Here is a 16,515-nt window from a genome sequence, read left to right as displayed (position 1 = left end):
TTTAAAGGCAAAAAGAAATTCTATCATAAAACTACCTGTGTTTCTTACCCAGGGCAACCGTTGTGTCTGTTTGCACCCAGGGAGCAAACTTTTAGATCTTTAGAAAGAGGCTGTCTTTACTCTGCATCCATTTTTTATTAAAGTGGATTTTCTCAAACTAACTAGTTCCCAGAGAGCAGGCTTTGGATCAGTTTTAGTGAACTGAGCTAATGGAACGTGATCCAAAAAGACTAACAATGAGCGCGCGCTGTTGGCAGTTGTTGGTGCATTGCGTCCAGGCATCGAAGCCCAGCACTGTGGCCCCAGGTGGCACAAATAACTGTTGTGTGTAAAACCTTGCTTTAAAAAAGGAGCATGCTATTTTCCCCCTCCTTTTTGGAACCGCTAGCTAAACTAGGGCAGTATTGATCTGGGAGCTGATTTGGCCTCCGAGACCAAAATCTGTAATAAAAAACCAGGCGGAGGGTTCCTATTGTTATAGATGAGAACTTCTTTATTAACTTGCCTCCATTCCCTGGGGAACTTCTCTATTCCCTTTCAACATACAAGGCCAAGGCATCTTATTCATTGGTCTTCTCATCGTCACTGTTTTCTACCTGTTGTAAGTAAACATATGATGATTATCGAGTTCAAGAAAGACTTGAGTAATGGGCCGAGTAGTGGGAATAGAGAAGGTACTTTAGCGAGGGAATAATCTTGATAGATTGCTAATCATTTATAAAAAAAAGTTATTAATCTGTATTTTATGTAGTGGAATGTGCTAATTAGCAATTACTGTGCTTGCAGACACTAATGCAGTAAAATAGGCTCTATATTACTCACTGCCATAAATGTCAATATGTACAGTAATTGTCAGTTAGCTCTTTCCTCTGCACTGAACTGCAGAAACTTTGGTCTCTAAATTTTCTTGGATGCTGATTAATTGCCTTTCCATCCATATCTATATCGATGCACGCATCTATTTCTTTATTTACTTATTTATTTATTTTTTGAAACGCCCCTTTTTTGAACTGGAGGCTTCTCTATTTCTCTGATGCTGTACTAGCATGTTTAAAGGTGACCTGCAGAGGAAAGTACAAGTTATGTTTATTCCCTGTTTGTTTGGTTTTTTTTAATTATAACTCTGATAGGTCTAAAGTTCTCATTTCTAACTTGTGTTTTATTAGAAATTGAAAGCGTGCCCAGCCCAGGGGAATTTGGTGATTGTGGCACTAATGAAATGACAACAGAAGAAGAACCACGAGACTAATATCTAACCCACTGAGCAAGTGACTGCTCTGCCACTCTTGTCTGTGACCCTTCACTCTAGCCACCGTTCTGGAGGAGAGCATATCTTCATTTATATAATGCTGCTGCTTCGGTATACGTCTGACGGACCTATACCCTCCCTTTAACCACCACCTGTGGCATTTGCCAGAGTCTGCGGCTCTAGGATCAGCCTTCTTAGCCATCAACCCATCTATAACCCTTCACTTGACCGTGGGAGTGATCATCCTTGATTGTGACGGATTGCCGATGACAACGGACCTCTAGAAAATCACTCAGGAAAAGCAGAGGGGATGGTAGGATGTTGGCGGTATTTTAAGGTAAAAAGAAACTTGACCAGTCACAAAAGCAAAAAAGAAAAAATAGTCTTCAATATATCACAGAGAAGCAAAAGCATTTTTCTTAATGCCTTTTAGGCTGCTAGTGCACTTGGGATGCTAATTGCTTCATAAATACAAGCAGAAGATAAATTTGTGTTGTGGGCTGAGCACATGTTAGAACCACATCAATAGCAGAAATCACCTTGCATCTAAAGCCCAAGCAGTTTTCTCTTTCTGCATTAGCTTGTTTCAGAAAACACTATTAATATCTCAGTGTTTCGGTACTCTGAGCAGCCAGCATTTGTACTGTTCTGCAGCAGCAGGTTGCGTAAACAGTCTGGGAGGTTAATGTGTCGGGCTGGAACCGCAGTAGAAACAATACTGATAAAGATGCATGTTTTGGGGGGCGAGGAAAAGGTTGTCCTTTCTTCCTCCACCATCCATTCGTCCATCACATTCAAAAGAGATTGCTGTGCGTTACCGAACTAAACTCTCAGGGCAGCAAATCCAGAAATCATTTATATGAATGTGGTCCTAGAAAGAACAAAACCCACATTGGAGGGTGGGGTCTACAACTTCAGGGAGGCGTTTAGTTTGGGGAGGATGTTGCCCGTGGTTATTATGCAGGGTCATTCTGATGCTGAATTTAACCGGACCCTGAGGACCTGGGAGAAACCAAACCCATTTCCTTTATCCATGGCAGAGAGAGAAATGAGATGAGAGGAGCCCCTTGTTGCACTAGGCAAGGGGGACATAAGGTCTGAAGGGGCCTGGAGTATCACGTGGTCCAACCCCCGGCATGAATGACACACTCAGGGGTGGTAGCCAAGCAGTTTCTGGTGGCAGAGATCTTGCACTGGGCCTACTCACCAGGACACTGAATAATGGTGGGGTTTTGAACAGTGCCAAAATGGTTTCAAGGCTAACGTTGACAGAAAGCATCCTTCTTTCCTCCCAGCTACGGTGGTAGAGGAGCCAGGGGAATCACTCATCAGACTTTAGTTGTCCAAAAGCACCAGGAGGGGATGGGGGGGACCTGGAACAGACCTCATTAAAGTCACCCCCCAAGAGAGCCAGGGGGATCTTGAGTTCCCCTCTTCTAAAGAGCTCATGGTAGGTGTGTATTCTTGTCCTTCCTAATCGCACAAGTTACCCACCCTCGTTGTCTCTCCGTTTATCTAGAAAATACACAAGCGATGTAGACTTCTGTTTAAGATGAACTGATTGTTTGGCACCGATAGCAAGCCCATCCACAGACAATTCTGTGCGATTAGGTGTTTCTTTTTCTTTTGCCTCTGACTGTAGTGATTTGATTGTAATAGCCCAAATGTACTAACCAATTGAAACTGCATTCTTAAACTCCCTTGGCTTTCAAATCATTCTTGATAGAAAAGAGATTGACTTCAAATTCTGCAATAAGGCCAAGCATATCTGAGGGATACCTGGAATAGTTCTGTAATAGAAATAGTTGTTTATCAATTTAATTTTGCAAGAGATAAATTCACTATATATATGTTTTTTCCTTTGATCGCTTAAAATGGTAATTGTGATGTTTTGGGATCTGTGCAGAGCAATGAGGTGCATTTTTTTAGACTAAGAAATGGTAAATGAGCATTTGGAGCCTTTTTAATTTATGATGTATCTGACAGCATTGTAGTGAGTCTGATAGGAGATGCATGTGATTATGTCTGCATGCTGAAAATAGACCAGCTGGTATTTGTTCTAAAAGCATTCAGAGAACACCCTCTCGTTAATGGTCCATGGCATGATCTGGCATCTGGTAAACTAATACATTGTCATCTTTACACTGAAAGTCACCACAAATCATTAATGGATTCCAAGAACCATTCAGCTTCTTCTGCGCTGCCAACAATACAGCAATTACTGTAAAAGTGTTCCTATTAGCAACATGATTGAATGATAGTAAACCAAGAGTAACTTGTTAGCAGAAACTCTTGTCACAAAGACAATAACAAACTGTTCATTCTAGCTCTTGCTTGTCCATTTTAATCCAGGCGGGGATGGTTTTGTGTGTATGTGCGTGTGTAATTGCGTGCAGTAGCACCAAGAGACCTTCGTTAATAATCTTGAACCCCGGTCAGGGGTTGTGTCGCAAAGCTAACCATCGAAGGGGTAGGTGCTACCATTTCTACTATAGCTGCAGCTGTCGTTCTGCCGTATTTACTCAGTGCTTCAGGGTGACAGGTCCTGGGTTCGAGCCCTTAAAATGACCCATTATAAGGATTATTATGGAAGCATGTGCCCAAAATATTTGGGGTGGGCAAGCAATTGGGATACCAACTTTTGCATAAGGAATCTCAACTTCCTGAGCCATAGCTTATTCAGAAAGTGGCAAGCTGAAGTTAGCTCTAGCTGACAAAGCAAACCCAGGCTTAGCCGGTGGAGCTTTGAGCGTGTTCTTGCTGGAGGGAGGCATCATGTAGACATGGCCACACAGCAGCCTCAGTCATCCGGTAGATGGGCTTCAAGCTGCAGATTTGGAGTGAGCCAAAAGCACCCAGAGGATGAATGTGCTTTGGTGGATGGCCCATGGCAGCTGCTGCCTGGTGCCAGAGGTGCTGGAAATAGTGGCATAATCAATAGTGGCATTTAGACAGCAACTTAAAAAAATAAAAAATAAAATACTGGGTTCCCAAACCAATGGATAGTGATCAAATATTGTTAATCCTGCTGGATGTGAGTATGGAGGTGGTATCTTCTGCCTTCTCACATCATGGGGTGCTGCCATTAGGTCCCTCATTTATTTTGGTATCTGATCTTTCTCTCTCTCAATGGCATTGTGCTATTCGTACGTTGTCATAGCCGGTAGACAGCACGCGGAAACATAACGGCCATGATTTAAAGAAATGGAAAAGTTACAAAGCCCATTTTCCCAGAGGCCAGCTACCCCTTTCTATATGGCAGGTGTCTTTCAAGTGCTTGTCACCTTAAAGTTTATATAGGTTGTTCAAAGCTTCCTGTAGGTGGTTTATTTTCTATCAAACTATTCTCCGTGTACAACATTTCTTCCAAAAGTCTTTTAGTGGATGACCTTTCCCCAGCTTATGTTCATGCCCTTTGTTCTTCTATTTGACATGAGTTCACATAACCTTATGAAAGTACCCTTTCTTTTCCCTTCAAGATTTTGTATACACTGGTGCAACCCCCTGCTAATTTCTTTCCCAAGGAATAGACCCGGCATCTCTAACTTTTGTTGAATATCCCAGTGCTACTGTGATTCTAGCTGGCCTCTTCTCCATCACCTCCGGTTTTGGGCAACCCTGTTCACACGACAGAGGTCCGAATTGTACGCAGGATTCCCCATCGGTCTTTTAGTAGTAGATAGCGCTGCTCTCGCTTCTCGTCTATTTTATACTCCCAGTTTATGCGCCTTTGAATTGCTTTGATTCCTTTTCAAATTGTTTTTGAATGTCATCTTTCTCCACTACTCACTATAGAATCTTTCCTCGTAACAATTTCAAATGTATGCCCTTGAAATTATTCACCAGCTTCATATTTAGGCAAGCAAACGAGTAGCACGATTTTTAACAGTGTGTATACGCTCAGTGCTCCGTGCTGCTAACAAGCCAGGGCAGGAGCTAGAAGTAATGGAAATGTAGAAACATAGATGTCCAGGCAGCCTGATTTAGCCAGCTTATTATTTTGCAAGCTGCTCTATGCTGCCTTCAGGCCTTGAACTGGGTTTGGTGCATTTGCCCTGTAGTGCAGTGAGATGTACCTTAGCCGGTATTAAACAGCCTCTGCTGAGAGTGCCTGATACATCCACGAAAATCCTAGCCGCTCGTATTCATTTTACTTTAGACACTGACGTTTGAAATTTTTGGCCTAGTGCTGCATATTCTGTTTTCTCTTGGCAGTAGACTATCTCACATTGCTGTCTAATAATTAGTCCCAATTCTTACTGCGCTCTGAGGGCCATATTGCAGGATGTCCTTGTGGGTGGTGGGAGGTGCACACGAGGAGTGCGAGTCGTAGATGTGCAATATGGTGCTTTGGTCTAGCCAAATCTGTTCTGAATTGATTTCTGATTTGCTGTTGCTGGACTGATCCCTGCTTCTGAATTGTTAAACTCATTCTAGAAATTCAGTCCTCTAGTAATTTGTAGGCTACAGAAACTGAACCAAATCCTTTCAGATTCTTCCTGATACCTTATGAATCGCCTCCAAAGTTCCTCCTACAGTTGTGATTACAACTAGTCCTGGTCCTTGCAGGGAAACAAAACTTTGTTTGAAGGAGAGGTAAACTATGCCTCCAGTTCCCTTCCTGTCTTCTCCTTTTGTAACACCCTCAGAACTCTTGTCGCAATATTGGAAAATAATCTTTCCTTGCAAAGTGTCTTGGCTACCATTTTACTGATTCCCTCCCCCCCCCCCCCACCTTGATATTCTGCTCTTTTTATCCCACAATATGGTGTTTGACTTAGGTAAGAACCTCAGTGGTGGGAGCTAGAAAAATATCAAGACTCCAGTGAAATGGTTTGTGAGGCCAGGGAGATGCTGCAGCCCTTATTGCACCTGGTACTGAAACACATGCCTAACTAAGTACACGGGCAATCCTGTTGCCATATATTTCAGCCACTAATACTGCAGATCAAAGGATTAGCTTTATCTTTCCTTTACACATCCATTTCCTTGACTACTTTTTATTATTTACCTTTACAGAACCTGGATATTTGTACGTACACAGCCAGGGAGCTTCCTGGTGCAGATCCTAGAATCAACACATAGCAGAAAGCGTGTTGCTTTCAAATTGTGCCCTGCAGGGCCCATCCAGAGCTCGCTTTTCACTTTTCTCCAAGGAAAAGGAGCGGTTTAATAATTACAAAGTACGTAGTATAGGGCAGAAACTGGAATTTACTTTTTCCCTAGGTTTTTGACCCAAGCTGTATTATTTACTAGATAATTATTCATTCTTTCGAGTTCACTATCCAGTTTCTTTTGTAGAGAAATAGGTTTGGAGCACAGCACTCTAGGTTTTTGCATAGAGCTGTTTTGTACTAGTGCTAGTTTTGTCCATGCTAGTTGACCCCCTTGGATGCGTCCATCAGGGTTATTCTTTAACCGGTGCCTAGAGCACTGCCTAAGCATTGATGCCCCTGTGATTTGCTTTTCCCACCAAGAGTTTGTTTTGTTAAATGTTTTAATTCTTCTCTCTCTGTTATTCATCATTAGGCTTAAATAACCACTTTTTGAGTCTCTTGTGACTGCCAGAGTGCCACTGCTTTGCTGGGGCTTCTTGCTGATACGTTTCAAATGAGTTCATCCTGTTCAGGGAATAGATGCGCCTTAATCTTGTTCTGGAAAACACTGTGCTAAGCTTCCACCTCCCCTTCTCAGTTTTAAACACTGACCCATCCAACTAAATCATGTATCCTGGCACTGGCAAAACATGGAGTCAGTTGCTGCATCTCTTCATGTCGGTGTGAGATGGTGGATGGTTGATCACCTGCGGAGAGCAAGAGAATTAGCTCCTACACACACCGGGCAGTTATATACGCGCTCTGTGCGTGTGTGTAAATGTGGTGGGGGTTCAATTAGAGTGGCTTCAAGAGCCGCTCTAATTAAAGCGCCTGGATCATCTTGTGTATCAGCTTCCTCACCCTTAAAAATAGCAGCAGGGGCTCTTTAAAGCCATTTTAAAGCAAGAGGATGCTGATGCACACGACGCTGGAGTGCGGTAATTACCATGCTTCAGCAGACTCGATTAATCAAGCCTGCTCTGATGCACTGTAATTACTGCAGCCTTGCTGCTCGTGTGTAGGCACCCATAGTCTTCACTTCTTATTCCTGTAGGATAGGAGCTAGAGGATCAAGATTGCCTTACAATAATTCACTGTATGGGTGCATCTTTTAAAATGGGAGCAAGCATGAAAGGATGGAAAAGTGCCCCACATCAGACACTTCTGTACACACTTTCTGCTGCTTCTGCAAAGCGATAGACCGCTAGCAGAGCACAATGTGGTGGAAAGGAAATGCATTTAGATGTTAGGAGCCATATGCCAATGAGGCATGGGGGTAACATCAGGGCATCCTCTGCTCTGCCAAAGAAACATCTAGGGAAAGATGGTCCTGGTTAAACCAGATTCAGTATAGTTTTGAAAATAGGCAATGAGAATATTCTCAGCACGGGTCTATACAGTGAGCTTCAGGCATGGTTGTGAGTTTTCCCTCTGTTTTTACACTGACCTTTCTCCATAGATGTTTCCCTCCATGCCGTAAGTGGACTCCTGTGCCCAGCCACGTGCCCGTGCCGGGAGTGCCCATAGACCTTCGCGCTGGCACACTCAATATCCGGGCATGCAAGGCAGGAGCTGGGCCCTGTTAGCCACTAGCGACGCTTTTCCCCCTGCCTTTTTCTCTCCGTCAGCAGAAGATGAACACAGTCGCTCTGAGCAGCCCTGATACTTGTTTACAGTATAATATTAGCAAATCTCATGCTAACGTTTCACTATATTCTGTGTGAACAAAGGTCAGCCTTTTAAACACCTTTCATCATCAGATTATCTTCTCTCCCCCTTTGCTCCACTTTTCTTCCATGTGATAAGAGTATCATATTAAAGTGGTTTTTATTCCACTTTTTTCTTACCAACAGCTAGCAATATCTGTTTGGACAGACTGTTTACACATACAAAATATTAATAAACCAGAAACATATAGTTTCTAAGACGAGCATTTTTTTTCCCCAAAATCACATTATGTACACTTAATACCTAACTGACCTTTTCTGCCGTTTCTTAAATCTTTTAAAAATTCATTTAATTTCAAAGCCCGTGTATTAGCCCATTTATATGTAAATTGCCTTTAATTCATGCATTGATTTAAAAGACTAATCCAAAAGATCCTTTACCGCAGGTGACCTTTTTGACTCTGTACTTCTGGGAAAATTGTAAAGTGGTTTCTTGTGCCCTCGCATCTACCTGTAGCGTAACATGTGCATACTTCAGTCATAATAATACAGTTTTCAACTAACATTGCATTTTTAACATGTATAAGTTGACTGTATTTTGAACTGATGGATATTTTATGCCAGAGTTTTATCTGAGTTTAGATGTTAAACCAGCGGAACTAATTGAGGCTTTTACAGATTATTCCAATTTATTACTTAAAGAACACATTGTTCTTAAACTAAGGTCCCCCGAGTGTAGCTCCTTCAAGCAAACATGTCTTCTAGTAATGTTTGGACCCCAGCGTCACCAGAAGGACTTATCAAAGCACATCTGACAGGATGAACCATAATACTTTCTCTAGTGAAAGAAAATGTTTTCTTTTTTGCAGAGAGATCATCTGAAAAAGCTGTATTGCATGTTAGGTTCTGTACTTGCTTCCACTTCCCTTTCTTCCTGGCAAGGACAGCTACGCCTGCAGAGGATGAGTGATGGCCTGGACCAACAGCGAACCTCCTTTTTTTTATTATTATTATTCTCTCATTCCGGCAGGTTATTAGTGGGAGGTTGAATGATAATTATGTTGAATTACTGCAGCTTTGGTTGCTAATATGTAAGAGCTAAAAATAACAATTTCTAACTTTGCTACTTTATTTGCTTGCTGACTTCCAACTAAATTTTATTATAAATCAAATTAAATATGTTCAGAAGAAACATCATACAAGGATGGATGCTTGAAGCATCCTAAGAATTATTTGGATATATATTTATATGACTGTGCTTGCGTGTGTGTGTGTGTGTGTGTGTGTGTGTATTTACACACGCACAGTCATCTGTTAGATAATAAATGAATAGGTTTTTCTCAAAATATATTTTAGTTCCAATGAAAAATATTTCATATGTAAAACAGCATTAATTCAGGTCAAATGGGAAATAAAATCCACCTTTTAAAATATCAACATCAAACTTCCATTTAGGCAATAAAGTACACCAGGCAGTTTATTTCTGGGTGATTATACAGTAAATGCAATTTATTTGTGTATCATATCTTTCATATGAATTGCCATAAAACAATTTTTACACCGAGAGATATAATAAAGGAATAATGCGTTGCAGAACTGCACAGAGTAATACACTGGAAGTGCACAAAGATGGGATAGAGTAACAACCGAAAAGCTGTAGGTTGCCAGATTCAGAGTCTGACCCAAAGGTCATAATACGGGGAAGATCAAAGTACATAAAGAGGACTCCCAAGAGCTAATAAAAAAAATGATGACGATGGGGCCATGGGGGAGGGAGTGGGGGTGGAAAGAGGTGTGAACACACGCATGCGTTTTCTGCTGCTTCTTTTTTTACGCCAGCTTATTAGTTACCACGCTTGTATTTTCTCAGATGCAAAAAGTAAGAGAAATTATAGAAAACTGAAATGAGCGATCAGTCTGGGGCGCTAGGGGTGAGGGTCGTTTGACAAAGGAACAGGTGACAAATTTATTTAACAGTAATGCTGTCAAAAGTCCAAAAAACCCCATGAAATGCTTGCAGGGTCCTATAGACTGTGTGTCCAGAATTGGGAGAACCTCGGATCTTACCATTTGGAGTATATAAATGCAGAAGTTTAATGACTGGAGTAAGTGAAGACATAATTGAAAACAAACCAAAATGGTTGCAGTCATAAACCTAATTAAAGTCTGCATGTTTAAATACTTTAAATATCTCTTACCAGATTTAACAGTGTGTATGCACATGTGTGTGTTGGGGTTTTTTGGATGATGGAGATTTTCCAGCTCAATAAATAAAACATCGCTATCAAGACCAATATGGCTCAATTGGTACAGATCAGTTTTTCTTCTGGAATCTTTGCCAAGCACATATGATATCCTAGTTTAATCTTTTAGCTAGAGGGCTAATATAGGGAGAAAATGAATCCTAGGATCATACGCCCATAGGAAAACTGGCTGGAAGGGAGCTCACAAGCTCATCTAGTCCAGCCAGTGCATTGTTCCTAGTCTTGTCTACAGACAAAAGGCCACATCTCCATCCTCTCCATAATTGCCCTTCAGGTATTTGAAGGCTATTATCAGTCCTTACTTCTCCAGATTAAATAACTCTATCTCTTTTCCATGACTCTGATTTTTGTTGCTCTCTGCTGGACTCTTTACAATATCTCTTTACATTTACAAAATTATTAGGCCCTAGAGAAACACTGGAAGATGTATTCAGAATATCTATAAAAGAAATGTCATGTTTTGCTCTCATTGGACACAGACAAGGTGTTTGACAGGGTAGAAAGGGGGTAAATGCCAATGATGAAGGATGTTACATGTTTCCTGAAGTGAAATCAAGCTTCAGACAATAAGCTTTATGCAAAACCCAGATTCAGCGGCTGTAAGCATGAGAAATTCATATATGTAAAGGAGCTAAACAAGGGTAGCCATTATCACCATTGTGATTTGGTATGGCAATAGAGCCATTTGCCCTCAAATTAGAGATAATTAGCTAATTAACCGGCAAGACATGGGAAAAGTTGGCCAAAATTAGCTTTGTGCATTGACTACGCAGTAATGTTCATAACTGAGCCCAGCGCCTCGGTGCAGACTGTCCAGCAGGAGATTGGCAGCCTGGAAATTCATCTGGGCTATGGGCTGATGATGCAGTGTTTGGGATGCTTATATTCATTACTGTTAAGCCAGAAAGGTAGCATTGATTTAAGAAGCACACATTTCATTGGAAAAATGTAAGCTTACCCTTACTGGCATGGCTCGGCGTCCTAGGGACGGCCCTCGCTTGTTGTAACTTTCATGTGTTTGGTTAGGATCGTGCGAGGAAGACGCAAAACCAGCTCGGTATTGAAGTTCAGATCCTTCATTGGGGTCAACGGTGACTCCAACGATACTTGGGTACATCTCTCTTTCTGTTGGATATTAGGAGAAGGAGTTTGCAATAGCAGCTCTAATCAAATGTGTATGGTCTTTTCTGAATATTAATGAAAGGCTTTACAGGGTCTCTTATATGGCAAATAAAAGGATTTATAAAAACTAAGGCATATAGTCTCCTCTTAAAAAAAAAACCAGAGGAAGATTCAGTTATATAAGTGCTAGCTATTTAAATACCATCATTATCTGGTTTTCTTGTGATTTTATCTCATAACTATATACCATATAAATTAAAAATAGCAATATATATAACTCCAATAAATAACTACTGTTTACCTTTGTACTTGTTATGGAAAGAATGAAAAATACCTGGGAAAGTGAAGAGTCCTTCAGATGCTGGGGCATCCTAAAATCACATCTCCCACCTCCAGGTGGGATAGTAGCTTTCTACCAGTCAAGTAAGAAGAATCAGAGAAGGAGACTTTCAGCTCTGTTTTATTAGGTGTAGCTATGGTCGCTACTAGTACCAGTTAAGGATCTGGCTCAATGATTCCCTGATGTCTATGAGAGACGTGCCTCATTATAAATTTGCAAGATCAAGGCTCTATTAATTAATCTGGGGGGGGAAGGGGGATAAAGTAATACCATCTTAAGTGGCAATGCAAAACCCATGAGGAGACAGGTGTAACACTTGGATATCCAGCTATTTATTAAACAAACTGAAATGTTTGTGCAGACACACATACAAATGTACAGTATCCAATTACTTGTGCACATAAACACTATTCAGTTTGTCTGTTTATGAGGCAGTACGCATGACTAATCAGAAAGCTATCTGTTTTTCTGCAGCAATTTCTTAATATTTTGATACCCTGGTTGTAACCAAGTGTTTTTACTGATTTAAAATAAGATTCTAACATCACTGATATTGGTAATAGATTATAGGTGTATGTGTGTAGGGTGTTTATAAAGTCCTTGTGCAACTTTAAACTTTAATAACTGTGGATGTACAGATGACAGAAGCAAACTGTAAACAGCGATTCAAAGCATAAGTCATTAAGTTTCATCACGATACAGCTCACGTTTCTAGACTTCACCATAACGGTTGTCTTTCATGATGCATCATTCAATCCGATTTTCCAACTCGGAAAACATTTTCCAGTTGCTGCTGAATGGCTTCATGAATTGCATTTGTGATCCTTACTCTATACGTAGCTTTTACTATGCTAAAAAACTTAATGAAATATGCTTTCAGTTGCTGTTTACAGTTTGCTTCCATCACGTGTATATCCAAAGTTCTGGAAGTTTTTGAAGTTGCACAAGAACTTTAGAAACACCCTGTGTGTGTGTGTGTACATGTCATTTTTTAATTTTATTTTATCTATTTTATTTATTTACTTAGTTTTCAATGTTGACTATTACCATCGTTTTAGTGGGTGTGTATGTAGGCCTAGAACATGCAACATCTACTGTTGTACATTTTAAATAATCAACATTAACTGTAGACCTAGATTAAAACATTAAGTGTTCATCACGTGCTACTGTTTCTTTTAAACCGTGACCTATAAAATGGACTAAATAATCTTTCTACATTTCTGAACAGGAAGGAAGAGAACAGATCAGTCATTGCAATAATGCTATGTGAAATGCCACGTTGAACTCATGATGCAGTGCTAGTAGGGGAGTGCCAGCCTCTGTGATTGGGACAGGACCCTACGGCAGGATTGTGCACGTGCAGAGTTGCAGATCAGTGTGGCAGGCAAAGCAGCGTAAGGGAGGTAGTGAGCAGTGCCACCTCCCCAGTAGGTAGCAGTCAATGAAGCAGGACATATTACTTTATGGAAGTTAATACCTGGGAGACAAATTTATAGAATAAAAATTGGGAGGGCCAGGAGGGAAATTAATAATGATGTATTTGCAGGGTAACTGCTATAAGGGCTCAGCCTGGAATACAATGGATAAATGGAGACCTTGGCTCTGCCAGTGAACCCTTGGAGTGACAGCCCGTATAAGATGACAGAGGAGATTTACATTGACCAAAAGAGTGCCAACCTTGGGCTAAAGGAAGAAATCCTTAGCAAAAAGTGATGCAACTGGGACTCCATGACTAAACTCTGAGACAAGTCAGTGGACATGCCTTGGTGGGAACCAGTGAATCCATGCATCAAGGGGAGAGTTTGAGAGCTGTGCTAATACAGACAGAGAAAGAAACTGTTGGTTTAGCGAGGCTGAGGGAGACAAAGAAGAGGGGCGGTTAATGTAGGATGTTTGGGGCATTAATACCCACTCGGGATGTTCAGGACAGGTGTTAGGGTTGTGATAAAGAGGCAGTTGCTCAGGTGCCCGGCTGCTCAGGGGGCCTCGCACGTCAGCTGCTCTGAAGCTGGCTGGCAGCTGTCAGTGCAAAACTACTATTAATAATGCTGTTTTTTCACATACGTAGGGGCCAGATACTGGACCTTTGGAAGGGGCTTCCAGGCAGCGAGTACCCTGCCGTGGGAGGGGGGGTACTTACCAGTGACCGCCTAGGCAAGAGCTGCACGGTAGTAACAGTGCTGAGAGCACAGTGCTGCATGAACAGAAAGGTGCTGCTTCCTGCCCACCCCTTCTGACTGCTTCAGCTCATCACATTTACTGGGCTTTCAGCATGTGGCACCAAAGTGGATGGAAACTAGTCACAAACCCTCCTGCACAGGGTCTGCTCAGGTGGCACATCTGCCTCCTGAGATCCCGAAGTGGTTTTATTCGTAAATGGCAAATTCCTCTTTGTTTCGTGATACACAACATTTTCAGTGAAATAAAATTCCAGCAAAATGACCATTTCCCCATGAAGAGTTGGCCAACTTTAAGACAGAACTGTTCATGCTTTGAAGTTATTTTCCCTGCCAGTTTCTCTCCTTTTAACATAACATAAATGGAGTGTCTCTGCTTAGAAATTTCCCCTTTCCTTCAGATTTATGTCCCAAAAGTCTTCTACATTGACCTGATTTTATCTCGCTCTCAGTTTCTCAAGCATATTTTTGAACACCGGCAACATCAACGATGACAACAAAATCCCCAGATCACAAATTGGGAACTTCAAAGACATTTTCCAGACCTTCCATTAGAAGCTGAGGTGTTCTGGGACTTCTAATCCTCGCCTTTCACAAATATTCAACAAAGAGCCATGTTCAGATTACCTTTTTTTTATCCATTTACCAGCAACATCATCAGAAGCTTTGTATCTTTTAATGTTCTCTTTTATGGCAATGTTTGATTTTTGAAGTCGCTCACACTTTTTTGACAAAGCCTAATTTGGAGCCCTTTTTTACTTTTTCACGGGTATTTCTTCCCATGACCAACAGTCTTGTCTTTGAACTTGAGAGTTCTCGGTTTCTTTTTACCTCCTGATATATTCGATACCCTAGCCATCCCCCTGGGAAAGGAAAAAACATCTCAGCCCTGGCAGTAGCAGAATCCACAGAGACAAAAGCTGTTTATCTTGCTTGCGGTTGCTCGTGCAATACGTAGTGTGGTGTTTGCTACTAAAGTTTAAGGGTCATTTGTTGTTTCGATTATCCAGCTCCTTTTTTGAGGATTTGCATCTTAGCATTTTATTTTGCTTTGGGCTACAAGTTGTCATGGGTAATCGCAGCCTGGAGGCATGCTTTTCTGTATCTTAAAATCCGTTTACTTCAGTCTTTCTCTCTGGTTGGAATGAAGCAAAATAAATATTTGCTCTTCCCACATACACACCTCTAAGACAAATCTGGCTGAAGCTGTTTGCTTCGGACCATGGCACCTCAATGCAAAGGGACCCTGAATAGGGCTCAGATCACATTTGCACTCTTGTAAGGCTCTGCCATGCTACCAGAGCGGTAAACGAAAGTCAGGCTGCTTCCTAGGCAGTTTGAAAAGGATCAGCTGACAAAAATGCAACTTCCTGGTGGGGGGTTTTCCTTTTTTTTATCATAAATAATTTTGCGTTTGCTTTTCTGCTGCATCGCAAATTATTTAACATGCCTGGACCACAGGCTTCTCCCCAGCGCATCCTTTAGTGCAGTGGTCTGAGACATGGGCAAGACGCATTGCTTACCACTCAGTGGAGTAGGGCCTTTTGGAGTTGGGGCCAGGAGCCAGTCGGACTCAACGGTGAGCCCCCCTCTCAAACTTGTCCTGAGTTTTTGGCGGTCAGAAACAGCAGTAGTTCCCTCTGTGCTGCGGCGTGTGGGACAGGGAGGGGAGGAGGGGAAAGGCTCCTCGTCTTGTCTGCCCGCACCACGCCAGCAGCACAAAGGAGACTGAAGCTAGAGGGATCTCAGCCTGTGCATCTGCAGCCTCCATAGCCAGCCTACCTGAAAGTGCATCCTGGAGGCAAGGAAAGAGAACGTGTTGGCGTGTGATATAACATGATTATAGTACACGTTATTGTGGTGCAGGGGGCTGGACCGTGAGACTCTGCTGAGGTCCCTTCCAGCCTTACAATCTCTGAATCTATGATTAAGCCCTGCAGGGTGCATGGTCTCTTGGGCCACTTAACCAGCCAGCATCCGCTAGAGCAGTCCGTGGTTCGGAGGAGCATCCGCACTCGTGCATCTGTAACAGCTGGTGTAGTCAGCATTCCCCAAACTGCTTTTTTCCTAAGCTCTGCTCTCTCTTTCACAAAACTCCTCCACTTTGGGTTCCTTGAAATCTTGACATTTAAAATAGCACTTAGCCTGGTTCACGGGACGGAGGCTCGGGTCTGCGGCAGCCCGGGAAACGCAGGGTAACAAAGCTGTTCCCAGAGCAGTGCCGACGTCACCGGCATTGCCGAGGACACACACAATTAGTTGAACCAGAGCCACGCTGGTTTGTGCTCCATTAGAAGTAAAGGAGGTAAAAGAAATCAATGTCTGATAAATGGAAAAGGAGCAAATTGGTAGGGAAGGCATTTTGCGCTCAAGTATCTGAGAGGATATTGCAAGCACTGGAAAGTAAACAAAATAAATTAAAACGATAAAAATGTACCTCTGAGTCTCCCTTCAGCCGGAGCTCATTTTTATTTTTCTGAAGGCAAAACATTTAGCTGCTTGGTGTGTATTTGCAGAGGAACACTGTGTTTTCTGCCAGCCAGCTTTAGATGCTGAAATCTGGGGAGTGGATTTATTTCCCTGATTTAAGTAGCTTTCTT

At 42.0% G+C, this 16,515-nt stretch overlaps 1 protein-coding gene across 37 annotated transcripts in view; it reads left to right on the top strand.

Annotated features, from left to right (window-relative positions):
- The window catches only part of FHIT (fragile histidine triad diadenosine triphosphatase), a 771,770-nt gene that overhangs the window by 193,677 nt on the left and 561,578 nt on the right, over positions 1-16,515 (top strand). The window contains exon 7 of one of the 37 annotated variants that reach the window (XM_059715888.1): positions 1,167-1,586. The exons of the other annotated variants lie outside the window; for them this stretch is intronic. The gene's annotated coding sequence lies outside the window, so the exon portion shown is untranslated. The remainder of the gene's footprint in view (positions 1-1,166; positions 1,587-16,515) is intronic. 37 annotated transcript variants of the gene reach the window in all.

The sequence above is a fragment of the Alligator mississippiensis genome, chromosome 12 (assembly GCF_030867095.1).
Source record: "Alligator mississippiensis isolate rAllMis1 chromosome 12, rAllMis1, whole genome shotgun sequence".
NCBI classification, from domain to species: Eukaryota; Metazoa; Chordata; order Crocodylia; family Alligatoridae; genus Alligator; species Alligator mississippiensis.
Note: the sequence above shows the minus strand (reverse complement) of the source record. Positions and strands in the feature narration are given on the sequence as shown.